This window comes from Gallus gallus, chromosome 24 (assembly GCF_016699485.2).
Source record: "Gallus gallus isolate bGalGal1 chromosome 24, bGalGal1.mat.broiler.GRCg7b, whole genome shotgun sequence".
Taxonomy (NCBI): Eukaryota; Metazoa; Chordata; class Aves; order Galliformes; family Phasianidae; genus Gallus; species Gallus gallus.
The window spans coordinates 4,054,660-4,069,233 of record NC_052555.1 but is presented as its reverse complement, the minus strand read 5'-3'; the positions used below and the strand labels follow the sequence as shown (position 1 = coordinate 4,069,233).

General features: G+C 49.4%; 1 long non-coding RNA gene across 1 annotated transcript in view; it reads left to right on the top strand.

Moving 5' to 3' along the window:
* Positions 1 to 7,595: 7,595 nt before the first annotated feature.
* Positions 7,596 to 14,574, top strand: part of LOC112530262 — a 135,918-nt gene continuing 128,939 nt past the window's right edge. Inside the window, exon 1 of the long non-coding RNA XR_003071760.3 lies at positions 7,596 to 7,848. This is a non-coding gene — a long non-coding RNA (uncharacterized LOC112530262). The remainder of the gene's footprint in view (positions 7,849 to 14,574) is intronic.

The following is a 14,574-nucleotide window of genomic DNA, read 5'->3' as shown; positions in this document are numbered from 1 at the left end:
CCAGGAACACACCAGTGCTGATAACGGCGCCAGCACTGCTCCCTCCCTGCTTTTGCTCCATAGCAAAAGGAGAAGAGGAGCAGAGCTGCCCCTGGATGTTTCTAGATACTCTGATTGAGTTGGGAGACAGAATGTTCTTCTGATTGCATCTCTAAAAATAAAGATGGGGCTTGGAGGGAAAACACGGCGCTGCTGGTTGCTTGCTAAACGTTAAGCCTGAGTCCCCATGGAAGCAAGGTGTAGGCAACCTGCTGGCTGTCTGCACGTCTACTCTGCTCCCATAATAACTTCTGGTCCCATTGGCCCCGTTCCCCTGATTCATAATGAGAACGATGTCTTGGTGGAAGGAAATTCCCACCAGTTGCAGAAAATCTGCCTGCCCAAAGATGCTGGTTGTGTTCCAGTATTGGAGACGTGGCAAAATGGATGGGCATTTCCAACTAGTTCTTCATCAGCCTGGCCCTGGGGGTGTCCGGCTGTTATCCATCTGGCTACATCCTCAGAGGACGGGTTGGCCAAGACCTGGTCACAGAAAGAAACAAAGCTGGGTGGAAGGCAGAGGAGAAAAGCATTTAATTTCAAGGTATTTCATTGAATTTCATTGCTCTCGCTGCCAGTCTTAGGAACTTCTGGCCAAGTCTGACGGATCTGGGAAGAAAAAGAGGTTTATCGTGCCCCAAGTGTTTGTTATGGCCACGTGGGTGGATGTGTTGTTTCCAGTGTTTCTCAGGAAAAAAACACCTCTGCAAAGCCCCCAGCTTGGGCACAGACACTGCTGTGCATCTCTGTGAGCGGGGATGGCTCCATGGGACCCAAAGTGGCAGCAGGAAGGTCAGAGTTGGGGGGGCAGGGGCAGCACCTGGGGTGTGCTGCTTCTTGTATGGAGAGAGGCATGAGTCTATCGTTAGGTGGTTGGAGATGCCTTTCCTCTCTGCTCTCACCTGAGTTTTATTTTATTCTATGTTTTAGAGCTGTGGGCTCTGCACACACACACACAGCACCAACTCCAGACGCGTTGTTCCCTTTTGCAACCCTTCTGATGGCCTGCTCCTGAGCCAAGCCAAAGAGCCTGGAATACCCGCAGTCACTCTGGGAAGCCATAGAGCAAGGGGAAGAGCAATGCCAATTTCTTTTCCCCTTAGATTTTTCCTTGCTACAGCACGTTTACAAGGAGCTGAAGTGGTTCTGAGCAGGGTTTGGCCTTATTGCAGTGCACACAGCATTGCTCTCTCATTGCCGTGAGTGGCCTCACCTGCTCTCCAGACAAGTAGGGAGACTCGTTGCACACCTCCATGTGCTGACAGGGCAAACCTCCATCCCTCTGCCTGTAATTGGCATTGACACGCGCACTGCCATAGCCCTGGGATGCTCCGGAGCCAGACATAGGCTGCGGGCTTTCAAAGTAGCCAGTTTGCTTAGTAATGAGTTCCTTGAGCATAAGAAGGATAATGCCTTTTGTAGAAATGCTTATTGATGTTTGCATTCCTAATCCAGCAGTGCCATTTATTCCGGCTATGTGAGCAGGGAAGTGCTCCCCCAGGCTGAGGCTGTCCCATTCTGTTGCCTACATCAGACACGATGCCTTGGAATGGGCTTTGATTTTAGTTCGGCTCGCGTGTAGATCCAAACATCCACAGATAATGAGGCTGGGGAGAGTTTGTAGGTGCGTTCAGTAGACTCTACAGATTGATAGCACAGCATCCTTTCTCTGAGAGTATTTTAGTGAGCATTAGATTTATGCTATTTACTGCTTTTCAGATAAAACAGTCACCGCGCTCGAAACCGCTGATGTACTTAGAATGGGGAATGGACTGGTTTAGTGGTTGCTGAATCTGATTGCTCAGAGGCCACTTTATTTCTCGATTGGAGAGATTGTGTCCTAAATAACGCAGCTATGGCTTTATGAATTGAGCAGGGCATGAATTAAGCAGGTTGGAGGCTGCCCGTGTTGACTGGCGGCTTCGCATCTTTCAGGACGAGGTCAACTCAAGTTCAGTGCGTTGGAAGGAGTTCATGATTCCTTTGTTATGGAGGTTCAATAGGGATTGATTTTAAAATAAACTTTTTTGGGCTAATTTAATAAATTCACTTTATTGTTCAGGTTTTGATGGCTTTTTTTTTTTTTTCCGTGAGGTCAGCATAAGGCATTTTCCCCTGCTATCCCCTTCGCTCTGAGTATTACTTAGACCTCATGGCTCTTCTTTCCTTCTTGTCTAAAACTCAATTATGAGATGGACAATAACCTGAACACATTATTAACCAGAATTTGCACAGGGGAGCCCGTAGGGGCATAGTTACAGAGGTGAGCTTTTGTGTATCTTTGAGGGTGGTGATGCACTGAACAGGTTGCCCAAGGAGGCTGTGGATGCCCCATCCCTGCAGGCATTCGAGGCCAGGCTGGATGTGGCTCTGGGCAGCCTGGGCTGCTGGTTGGTGACCCTGCACATAGCAGGGGGTTGGAACTGGATGAGCGTTGTGGTCCTTTTCAACCCAGGCCATCCTATGATTCTCTGATGTTCCTTCCTCTGGCAAGTTGCAGGGAGACCCTGATGCACAGAGCCATCTCTTGCTGCTGCATTGCAGGAGGAGCATTTACTGAGCAGCACAGCTATCATTTGAGTTCTTGCATTGCCGTTTTGTGTCTGACATCCCACTTGGGACTCCAGTTTGCAGCTCTTTTGGGGTTGTAGGTGCAGAGCTGCTTTCACATCTGCTCAGCTCCGCCTTCTGCCATCGCACAGCTGGATAACACAAGATAACTTCGTGTTGCTTCTGATTTTCTGTCTTGTCTGCCTTCCTCCAGCCTGCAGTGCTCAGGCAGGCCGTGGAAAAGTGCAGCAGATCTGTCAGGGAGATAAGTGTGTTTTAAAGAGCAATGATATCTGTCAATGAGACAGCAGCTGCGCAGAAATTCGCTTCCATCCCTGCCTCCCGATCTGCCCCAGAAATGTCGACACAGCACTTTTCTCTCCATGGTTATTTCTTGAGGTGGTTTTTTTTTCCCCTCTGCTCTCGGTGTATTTAGGGAGAAAGGACAAAAAGCTGCAGAAAGCTCTGCTGTCACCCCTCCCTGTGCTTTTGTCCTCAATGTGTGGCAGCAGATGAGTGGAAGTTTACCGAGGTTGTGCCTCAAGAGGTCTTACCTCGCTGTAAATAGCATGGAGGGGAGCAGCTACCAATGCAGACGGATGCCCATCTGTTGGCTCCATGCTGGCAGCTGGGCACAGGGCTGGGCATCCCCACGTGTCTCAGGGCTTCGTGCTGGTATGGGGGCATGGGGTGGGTGGTGAGTAAATAGTTTTATGGGGGTGTGAAACACATAAGGGGTGTTTTAATGTGTGCTGAGGCCATTTGACCCTGCAGCTTTCCTAATGCTTTTCCCACACCTCTGTGTCCTGTCCTCTTGCACCTCTCAGTGTGCTCATACCAGAGATGTCCATTAGCACTCCGTGCTCCCCCCCAGCTCCCATCGCCTCTGAGTGTGGCAGCGGTGCAGCAATGCAGGCAGCGTCCCGCTCCCTTGTGAACCCCCATCTCTCAGAAGTCAGGGTGGTTTCAATAAAAACTGCAACATCATCATTGCTTGACACCTTTTGCTGACCCTTTCTGTAAGGATTCGGACAGGGACTCCAGGATTTGGCAGCCAGATGTGAGTTGGCCATCAGCCCTCTGCATTTCCCGGTACCTGCGTTAGGCTGAGCGTTCGCCTGCTTGCTGCAGAGCCAAGCCGTGGTGTCTGATAGCTCCAAACACCCCGGCTGATGTTGATTGAAGAGGGATGGGTGGAAGGTATTTGCAAGCCATTTGTGCAAAGAGGGAGAAGCTGCAGCACACAGAGCTAATGCAGGCAGCAGTGATTAAAAGCAGCAGGCTGGGGGCTCATTTCCATGCAGCATACTTTCCCGAGTTACCTACTCTTTCCACTGGTGCTGGTGGCCAAGATTGAAGGTTCATTGTTTCCAGTCTTTGCTAAAGAAGATTTAAAATGCATTTTTTTTCTTGCTGGTGTGGATGGGGTGGGGGGAGTATGGCTTGAATTTATGTGTGCGTTGGGAACTCACTCGGTGGCTGCGCTCTCATTTGAAAGTCTTTTCTTTAAGCACCTGTCCTTTAGTCTGTGCTGCTGCGTGCAGTCAATCATCGCGGTGCTGCTCTCTGCAATGCAAACAACATACATCATATGACAGGGGAAGTTACGGCAGCGCTTTGTTACCTGTTCCCAGCCATTTGCAATGCACAATAATAGCTGTGATGCTGATGAATGCGCTGAAGGGTTTAAGCACGAGCGCCGCAGGTTTAGCCAGGCGCTCTGCTGGGGTGATTAGGAATGTTTGCTTTGCAGAGTTGGCAATGCGTCACGGGCAAGGGGTGACATTGCTTCTGCTTGGAGGGGACGCACGCTCACCTGGTGCAGGTGGGGAGCAGCGCTGCTCTGTGGTTGCATCGTGCACAGCTCTGCTCTGAGCGTATTGCTGCGCTGGAACAAGGCTGATTTATGCCAGCAGAAGATCTGCTTCTAAAACTGTTTAAAGCTTAGCGCCTCTCTCTGAGCATCCCTGGGAGATAAGGATTTATTGCAGCTGTTTGAAAAATGCAAATTTTTTTTCTATTTTTTTTTTTTTTTTCAGGAAATATGCTTTTTCATAAAAGTGCTTTTTCAGACAGTGGAAATATTTCATGAGCATCTTTAAGGTTTTGATGGCAGATAGAATCCCAGACAGCAGAACGTTGCGAGCAGAGGGTTGGTCTGTGGCCTCAATCATTCACATTTGCATCTATTGTAACCTGTAAATGAAAACCAGCAAGTTTCTGGCTCTTGCAGAAAGTGGTGCTTTGGAGGAGCCATTTTTCAGCTAGCCCTTATTATAGGGCTCCAGCCAGCTCCATGACAATTGTAAGCTGAGAGTAAGAAAACCCCGTGTTCAATTTGTATTTGGTTGATTACTTCTTTTTCTTTCCATTTATCAGCTTCAGTAGATGAGTGCTTCCTTCCCCTCCTAGTTAAAATCAGAATCAATGCCCAAGAAGGGTCAACCAGTTTACAATTCATTACATGTACGCATTTCTAACTGACAATGCAATTCTTGTTTCTCATTTTTCATGTCAACTGTTTCTTGGAAAAACAATAAAAGAAAGAGAAGCAGAAAAAGACAAAGACAGATTTACCCAAGTCATCAAGTGAAATGAGAGCTGACAGGTTCTCTAATGTTACATGCCCAGAACAAAGAGGATTCCTCACTCTGCTCTTCTGCAAATGTTTGAGGATCCTTTGTGCGTAACTCCGTTATTCAGGGGGAACTGCAGCTCCAGGCTTCCCCGTCCTTCCTGTAGCATTGTGCCCATGATGCTCCTTGGCCTTGCAAGGATTGCTTTTCAGATCAAAGGGAAGCACGACCCAACCGTTGGATCCCTGCCCGTCTTTGTCACCGAATGTGCCCAAGATCCCCCAGGCTAATCAATGCTCTCTTGCCTCAGTTGCTTTCCTTGTTGTGTAGAAAGAAGAAAGGCGACTTTGGGGATGGTAAAGATACAGAATTTCAGTGAAAAATCCCCACTAGTGGGATACCCTTCTGCTGAAATCACCGCTGATTTCAGTGGGCTGAGAGCATGACTGTGGTGGCCGAGTTTGAATCCAACCCTCCAATGCCTCCAGTTCAGATGGAGTGGATTTGGAGGTCACAGCCACCTCCCCTCAGATGGGTACAGTTTGAAACTGTACATCCAGGAACAAGATCTTTGGTTTATGGTTCGCACTTGGGCAGATGGAGATGGATTTGTTGGTGATGGGGGAGTCGGAGGCTGATGGGAGTGTCATCCCACCCTGGGACAGTCTGGTTAAGGGATGCTGCAAAATGAGGTCGAAAGATAACAGGAGAGCCGATGGAAAAGCTGGGCTGTCTTCCTGCTGCAGTGCCAGCTCTGCTTCCATTGATGATGCTCCCACTGATTACAGAGATGGAGGCTGGGATGAAAAGCTCATTGATCAGAGATAGAGGTTGAGTCTGCATCTGTTCCAGAGATGGATCTGCTTGATCTGAACAAGTGTCTGGGAGGGCTTGGTTAGAAGAGCTTCAACCTTTGCAAAGGGCAGGCAGACATTTTTGCACACTATCTTCCTGATGGATCTTGTTTTGAGCCAGACCTAATTTATCTGCAAAGGCCACAGGAAAAAGCCGTAATGAAGCTGTTCCAATTGGGGCCGATTTGTCATTGTTTGGTTCCAGCACTGTAGGTCCCTTTCTACTCCTTGCTGCCTCTCCTCCCCTTATTTTCTACCTGGGAGCTCAAGCTGTGAGGGAATGAGGGGCGAAGAGCCTCCACAGCCCTTTCTACCTCTTCCCCTTGAGACAGAGCACACACTGCTAACCTGGATTCACTCCAGCACCCAGGAGAGATCTGTCATTCCCAGCACAGACTGGAAGTGACTCTGTGCTAGGAAGCAAGCTAAGCCTTCTTTTCCATGTCTCAGTGTGACAGTCTGTCTTCTTGTCCTTACAAGTTGACTCCTGTGGGCAGAGGGTGCAGGGAATGAATCCCAGCCCCAGTGGAGGCTTGCTGTGGGTTGGAGGGAGAAACAGAGCCCCTGAGAGCTGATTGCTCCTTGTTTCTGCCCTGAGAGTAAGAGCTCATTCAGAGAAAATCCTTCTGAGCTCCTGTAGCCAAAATGCAAAGCGGAGTTGCTGGGCTGAGCAGGTTTGAAGGCAGTGCTGAGCTGAGGTTTTCTCACTGCTTTGAAGGGGGAGGGAGAACGGGGAGATGCTGAACAGTGCTGAGTGATGGGGAGGGGGCTTTGCATCTTCTAGGTGGGTCGAGGAAGACCAAAAGGGAATGAATTAGGCTGCGTCTTGCACTGTATGAAACAAATCCCTTGAGGGCTTGCCTGCAGGGGAAGGAAAATGCTGCACCATCTGTCCCCCCTGCTGCTCTCCTGTCTGTAATATCTGCACTGCTGCTTTGGGGCATCGGGGGTTGGGCCTTTGGTGGCCACGAGGTGGCATGGAGTGGGACTCTGCAGTCTGGTGGCTCGTGCTCATGTACTCAGGGGTTGGTGGGACTGGGGAGGTCATTGAGTCCATCCCCGACCTTCTTGGATCACACCAACCTTGGCAGATGTCCTCAGATCCCCCTCTGAGGGTCCCTCAATCCCCTGCCGCGTGCCGTGTAACGGTGTTCATTTATCCTCAGCTCTAGGAAGTTTATCCTAACAACAAACCAAAATTTACCTTTTGGTTTTTGGTTTTTTTTTTTCCCTCCCTTACAAATTCACCTCATTTTCCCCTGTTCTGCCTCTAGTGGCCCGAAGGATAATTGCTCACCTCTCTTTTCACAACAACCTTTTACATATCAGAAGCCTGTTATTATATCCCCAGTTCAGAAAGCCCTTATCTGGGCCGAGCAAACCTATTTCCTTTGCCCTTTCTTTGAGGGCTGTGTTGTTTAAACCTCCCATCCCGTCTCCTGGGCGAGCTCAATGTGCAAGTGGTTGATATTGAGCACGATGGGAGCTTTTGCCCACCAGAATCTGACGCAGCAAATTGCTTCCCTGCAGCTCCCCGGGCAGACGAGGGGGAAATCACATGTATTTATGGCCCTGTGCTAGAAGCCACGGGAGCACATTGCTGTGCTGCTGAGCCACAACCCAGCTGCTGTGCAGCAGAGCAGCTCGCTCTGGCTGGGGTGGTCCGAGCGGTCCCCATCTGCTGTTTGTTTGGCACACAGTGCTTTCCCATTGTGACGGAGCTGGGTGGTGGGTTCCAACTCGGGTGCCTGCAAGTTGGGTCTCCTGGCCACTTGATGGGAGGCTGTGGACATCTGGCATCTCCTCCATCCCCCGGAGCTCTGGCTCAGGTACTCTGCCTTCATCTTTCTCCAAGTCTTTCTCGGTTAATTACAATCCCTATCGCTGCACACAGATGCAGCTTTCCATACTAACTGAAAAAAAAAAAACATGCGGGGAGACCTCATTGTGGCCTTCCAACTCTTGAAGGGAGCTTATAAACAGGAGGGGGAACGGCTGTTTACGAGGGTGGACAGTGATAGGACAAGGGGGAATGGTTTTAAACTGAGACGGGGAGGTTTAGGTTGGATATTAAGAGGAAGTTTTTCACCCAGAGGTTGGTGACGCACTGAACAGGTTGCCCAAGGAGGCTGTGGATGCCCCATCCCTGCAGGCATCCGAGGCCAGGCTGGATGTGGCTCTGGGCAGCCTGGTCTGCTGGTTGGCGACCCTGCACATAGCAGGGGGTTGAAATGAGATGATCATTGTGGTCCTTTGCAACCCAGGCCATTCTGTGATTGTATGATAAAACCCCTCATGCACCCCCTTCTCTTACAGCAGCATGAATTGCTGTCATGTTTTCCGTGTTTGCTCCTCATCCTCAATGTTTGCACGTCTCTCTGCTCTAAGTCATGTCAGCTCCAGGCCCAGAGCGTGGAGCAGCTAGTTTGCTCTCTGTCTCCCTCCCTCTCTCCTCAGCTTGAGTGTTTAATTTGCTCCAGACTCTGCTTGAGCAATTTTTGGAGAGCGGTTTATATTTGTGTATGCAAATAAGCTGAGCAAATATGCTAAGGAGTGCCAAAGATAGATCAGTGCACTTAAAGCACATGCCAGCCCACAGGAAAATCATCCCAGGCCATTGTGGTCTCACTTAACCCTTCTGCCTTCATCACAGCTTGGAGTCTGGCCAGCAGGCAGTGCAGGGGGATGCGTGCCCACCTCTGAGCACTGCCGGAGCTGCTCTGCACCCTGAGCTGGCAACAGAGCACAGCATTTTTGGTGCTTGTCTACCCAAATATTATCTGCCTTTCATGTCCTTTTTATTGTCAAACGAGCAGCTCAGGAGCTGTGTAACCCGGCCAGCTTTCCTTCAGGCTCGCGATTGGTGCTGGAGTCTCTGGCGTGTCATAATGTGTGTTACAAAGCTTTGCGTGTGGATGGAGAGTCCATCACGGCGCTCTGCCCCGCGGATGCGCTGACAGCTGACGGCACAGCTGAGCTCTGGGTTTTGCCTTCTCCTGAGGGGCAATGGGAGAGTTTGCTCTTCCTCTGATGATATGCCAGTGGTTATAAAACTTGTGCAAAAAAAAAAAAAAAGAAAAAGAGAGTGAAATACATATGTATATGTACATTATATATATATATAGTTTCCCTTAAACTGGTAGATCTGTCAAACGGGTTGAAGCATCTCCTGAAGAGCACCAGGTTTCCTAATCTGGCATTCTCCCTGTAGGAGGGAAAGTGAGAGATCATTGTCACTCGCTGGGCTTGCCTACGTTGGGGAACTGACAGGAATTGCTATTGCAGAATAAGCTGTTCAGCCGGAAGCCGTCCAGAATAGCTGCTTGCATGGACTCTCTTCTGGTACATAAGTGACTTTGCTGTAGCATAATTACTTCACTTTGGAAGGATGCTAATTACTTTGGAGTGTTTTTTATTCCGGAATAAAAACCTGCTGTCATAACGTCCTCTGGGAGGCGTGGTGAAGTGGTTTCTCCATCAGTCACTGCTCAGACAGCTTCCTCGTGTAGATGTGCAGAGCAGTTGGGAAGGGCAGTGCGTGTTCTGCTGCCAAAGCTGAGCGAGATGCAAGGAGGGACGATCAGAGCAGGTTTTGCTGGTGCTTGTCACACAGGGTCTTTCAACCTTAGAATGTGTGGAAGGTGATACAGCTTCTCATTGCATCTTTTTTAGCTTAGTTTCTTAAAGAAATGAGGCTAATATAACCTGTGGCTGTATATATGCTGCTTAATTTCTACACCGTTAGCCCATCTCAGCCACGTTTAGCAGAGGACGTAGGTTTGAAGTGCAGTCTTGCTAGGAGTTGCGGGCTCAGCTAGCTTTAATGGCATCCACACTCCTGATAAGACACCATGACATCCATGTGCCCAAGTGCTAAACGCCTTCCCCCCACCCAAAGGAAAGCTGTCTGCTGGAGGCTGACACCTCCCCAGGGCCTGCTCCACATCTCCATCTCCATGTGTTCACAAAGACTTATTCTTGGCCTCGCTTTTCTTTGCCTCTGGAAGTGTTGAGTGGTTCCATCTTCAGCTGTTCCCTACCTTCATGAGATGTTCTCTAATACCAAAATGCAGCCAGCCCTGGGGAGGAAGAAGAGTTGTCTATTTCTGTCTTTACGTGCTGTCCCAGGTTTGCTCACTCCTGAGAGCAAGAAAGTTTTCCTCACCGTCCTCCCACTGAAGATTGCCTCCTGGGATAGCTGCAACTTGGGAACTCGGCAGCAGACATCCCTAAATGGAGTCAGATGGCATCGCAGGGTGGTATAGCAGTTCTGCGAATGTGTTGCCGTGCTTGCAGCCAAAAGCAATCTCATTAGAAGGTCTTGGTAGGCAGTGCCATCCAAATCCACCTCCCTTGGCTCTGCGCAGCTGTAGCGTGGAAGGAAAGGAGGGAAGAAGTCCTTGTTTGAAGGATCCCATTGCCAGAAACAGATGTTTTTGGTTGGGATAAGTCTTGCTTGCAGTGCTGCATTGGGGAAGGTAGTACCTATGGCTACTCCACATTGGTCAATGAAGAGAAAGGGAAGTGGATCAGGCAGGTTGTCCTACTTAGGGGCTGGATGGGAACAATGCTCCCTGGACATACCTGCTTCTCTTGGGTAACTGTTGGAGGAGTCTGGGTGAGTTGCTGAAATGCAGACCTTGTCCTGGTCAGTGTCTGCTTTCAGACAAAGAGATCCCTCCTTCTGCAGCAGTGGCAGAACAGTTCCTGCTGGGAGGGCTGGCACCTTGTATAGGCTCTGGGATGCGTTCCCAGGTCTGGGCACAGCAGGAAGCTCTTGCATGTGTCAGTGTTAGAAAGCAAAAGCCTGGCATGGCATGGGGGAGTACTGAAGAACCTCTTACCCAGCCCAGCTATTGTGTTTTTTATTTGCCAACACTCACATTTGTTTCTGGACACAAGGTGGAAACATTTGGTCCATGCTTTGGGTGGTGACTGTGGACTCAGGTTGCAATGTTTTTGCAAGGATGCAGCTTTTGGAGATGCAGCCCCTTGGTTGGGAAATGCCATCAAAGCCTTGTGCCAATAGCTGCAGAACTTGGGATCCTTCCACGTGGGAAATGAGATGATAGTGCACTGGGTTGTAGAGTAGAAATAATTTGCCTAAGCTTATGCTCAATGGTCCAAGTCTGAGTGTGAGTCTTAATAATTTTAATGCAATTACCCTTAGGGTTATGGTCTGATAAATCAGTGCTCAGAGCAGTGATAAGGGAACATTTGGGTATGTTTGCTCTGCTCTTTCTCCCCTCTCTCTCTGACTGCTGTGGGGCGTGTGGGTCCAACCGAGCACAGCATGCTGAGCCTGCAGTGAAGCCATTGACTTCACCCTTGTTATCACTTATTGCACTGATAGTCTGAAATGCCTTGTTTTGTCTGTTATGGAGTACTCCAGCCTGGCTTTCCGCATCTTGCACCATTGCTGCTACACTCATTTCAGCTGTTTTTCTCTCTGCTGTGTAAGAGATCGGAGTTGCTTCTTTGGTGCAATAAGCAGTGCCTCTCAGCAAGCAGGGAGCACAGCTGGTGTTTGATCCTGATGCCCAGGTGCTTTGCTAGCTTTAGTTCATTTGTTGTCAACTCTTCTTCTGCCGTTATGTCATTTTGGGGGGACATCTTTGTGGGATGTCTGTAATAAGAGAGAAAAAGAGCTCTTTGTGGAAAGGAAGGGCTGACCTGGGGGTGAGATCAAGAGCCTGCTGCTTTTGCTTCGCAGGCACGCAGAGACTTGTTCCAGTTTATGGTACCAAAGGTTTGTCCTGGATGCTGTGAGTCACGCTGGCTCTGCTCTGTCTGTTTTGATCACAGGCATCTTTTGACCTTGAGAACGCATTGGCTTCCCTGAGCTTGTTTCTCCATCCTTGGATGGGACACCTGGATCCCTCTGCAGCCGACAGGGTTCAGCCTGATGGGTTAACATGGGTTGTATGCATTAAGTAAACACAGTCCGTATCTAAAACTCACTCAAAAACTTCAATGTGAGAGAAGTATGAAAGTGTTGCAATAGAGATTGCTGTAAGTAACTCGAGTTCTTCCTTCTTATCCCCGCATCTTCAAGCATCTACAATTTGCTCTGCAAGACCCATGGCTCTTCCCATGCACGAAAACAGACGATGGTAACTGCAGGGCTACTCTCAAGCACTTCTTTGCTCCCATCACCAGCTGTCTGTCTGTATGCATTATTTATGATGCAGCCTCTCATCCCTGCTCCGACTGCACCGCGCTGAATTTCCACCAGAGCTTCACCATGGTGCAGTTGTCAAAATATCAGAGTGCTTTGCAAACTTTAATGAATTCCTATTTGCAGAGACGCTATATTTATTCTTTAATTATTTTCCTTCAGTGAATTCCAATTTTCTAATGTGTCTTTCTATCAGCAGAGAGACGATGGCGGTGATTCAGCCAAAATACTGCTTATTTCTGGCTATAGAGTGGTGATGCATTGGCACAAGGCTGCACAGGGAGGTGGTGGAGTCACCATTCATGGAGGTGTTAAAGGGATGTGGAGATACAGCACTTAGGGGATGTGGCTTAGTGGACATGGTGGTGATGGGCTGATGGTTGGACTAGAGGATCGTAGAGGCCTTTTCCAACCTTAATGATTCTGTGGTTCTATGGGTACAGTGTCATTTCTGCTTTCCTTCCTAGAAGGAAAAAGATGCTTCCACAGAAGGTCTCTTATGTGCAGTGCTGAGAGCCCCACTCCCATCACAGACAGCCAGGTTCAAAGCAGCCCAAGCACAAGGGATAACCCCCAGGGTCTGGTCTCACATCTGTATGGGCAGAACCCCACGCCAAACACTGAGGTTCCCACCCCTGGCATGGAGGGGCTGATGAACGTGTGGCCAAATCCTGAGCTGAAGGTAAGGCCAGAAGGCAAAGTGCTCTCCTCATCATTGCCTGCAGTAAATCTCGCAGCAGAGCATCCACATCTGCCCCAAAAACCAAAACGGGGAACGCAGGGGGAGGCGAAGCCTCTCTCAGGTCTGTGGTCAATGGCCAGAACCTACCAAAACAGCGTGGCTGTTTGCATCAACGTATGTCGGAAGGATTGATCCCTCCTGGCAGGCTCTTGTAAGAAGCAGGCGGCACATACGAGCCGGTGCTGTCAAGGGAAATTGGAGCTCGCTGCTGTTTGACAGGTATATTATTCCAGCTGCCCTGGACTTATTTACAAAACAAGGTGCTGCGATCCTCGAAGTGGTGCGAGTCAGTGCTCCGGAGCTGCAAGGGGCTCTGTTTTTTCAGCCCTTCAGAGCTGGCCTCAATTTGTTTGACGTGTGAAATGGATGAAGGTGGAGGAAGAAAAGGGAGGAAAAAATAAAAGCCCTCTTTGTTTCACAGGCTGTTCTCTCCTGGAGACAGACATGGATTTAAGATGTGAAGTGTGAAAGAGCTGAGGTTACTTTGCCTGGCTGTGCCATATACGGGTGGTTCCAGTTCCTGGTGCCATGCAGGGAAAGCTTTGCTGCTTGTCCTAGGGCAGATGGACACACAGCATTGGGCTCTTGGTCCTTATAAGGGCTCTTGGTGCCCTGCTGTGCCTGGCATGCTGAGCAAATCCTTTGGTGGGAGCCTGGATTTATGGGTTTGGCCTCGTCCTTGTCAGGCTTAATGCCCTCCACTTCCCTCTTCAAGCTCTCCAATTTCAGCTCCCAATCTCCCTTATTTCCTTTATAGCTCTTATTTCTGGTCCATCTTTGGCCATCCTGACAGCTTTTGTAAATCACCCTCGGAGAGAGTTTTCTTCCCTGACCACTGAGGGAGGCCACAAACACTCCTCTGCAGTGCCCCACGGGTAAGTGATGTGAATGCTTATGTTCCTGCTGCATAGCTTTCTTCTTCCGTGCTTGTTTTCAGATAGCTGAAGCTGAAAGAATTGGTTTTGAACAGTGGCTTGGAGCCTGCCTGCTTGAGGGAACTTCACTGTACCCTTGAAGAATTACCTAATGCGGTGAGATGGAGTTGTCTGGTTATCTAAGTGTTTCTCCCCGCATCCCAGAGAGGAATGGCTGAGCTCCATCTGCATGTGATGTGAAATCTCCTGCCTTTCCTAATGCAGCTGTCTGTCTCCTGGGGTGGGAACCTCAGTGTTTGGCGTGGGGTTCTGCCCATACAGATGTGAGACCAGACCCTGGGGGTTATCCCTTGTGCTTGGGCTGCTTTGAACCTGGCTGTTTGTGGTGGGAGTGGGGCTCTGAGCACTGTGCATAAGCCTGAGTGTCTCCTTCCACAACGACAACCCCACATCTCTTTTACCCACCTGCTTCTGCTGAAGGTGGTTTTCCAGTCTCAAGTGTGCTTGCCTGCACAGGCAGTGGTGAGAGGCAGAGTCCTTGGAGGATATGGGATGATTAAATGAAACATTCACCTGTATGTTCCTGGAGAATTGAAATGGGAATCAGCTCTGACTTCGTATCATATTCAGCTCATGCCTCCTGTCTTCCCACTCCAATGCAAAATTCATTAGGCTGCAGAAAGCAACTGAGACAGCCTGGCAAGCGCAGAGATGGGCCTGTCCTGAGAGGGGGAGCACAGATACACCAGGAAAGTGTCTA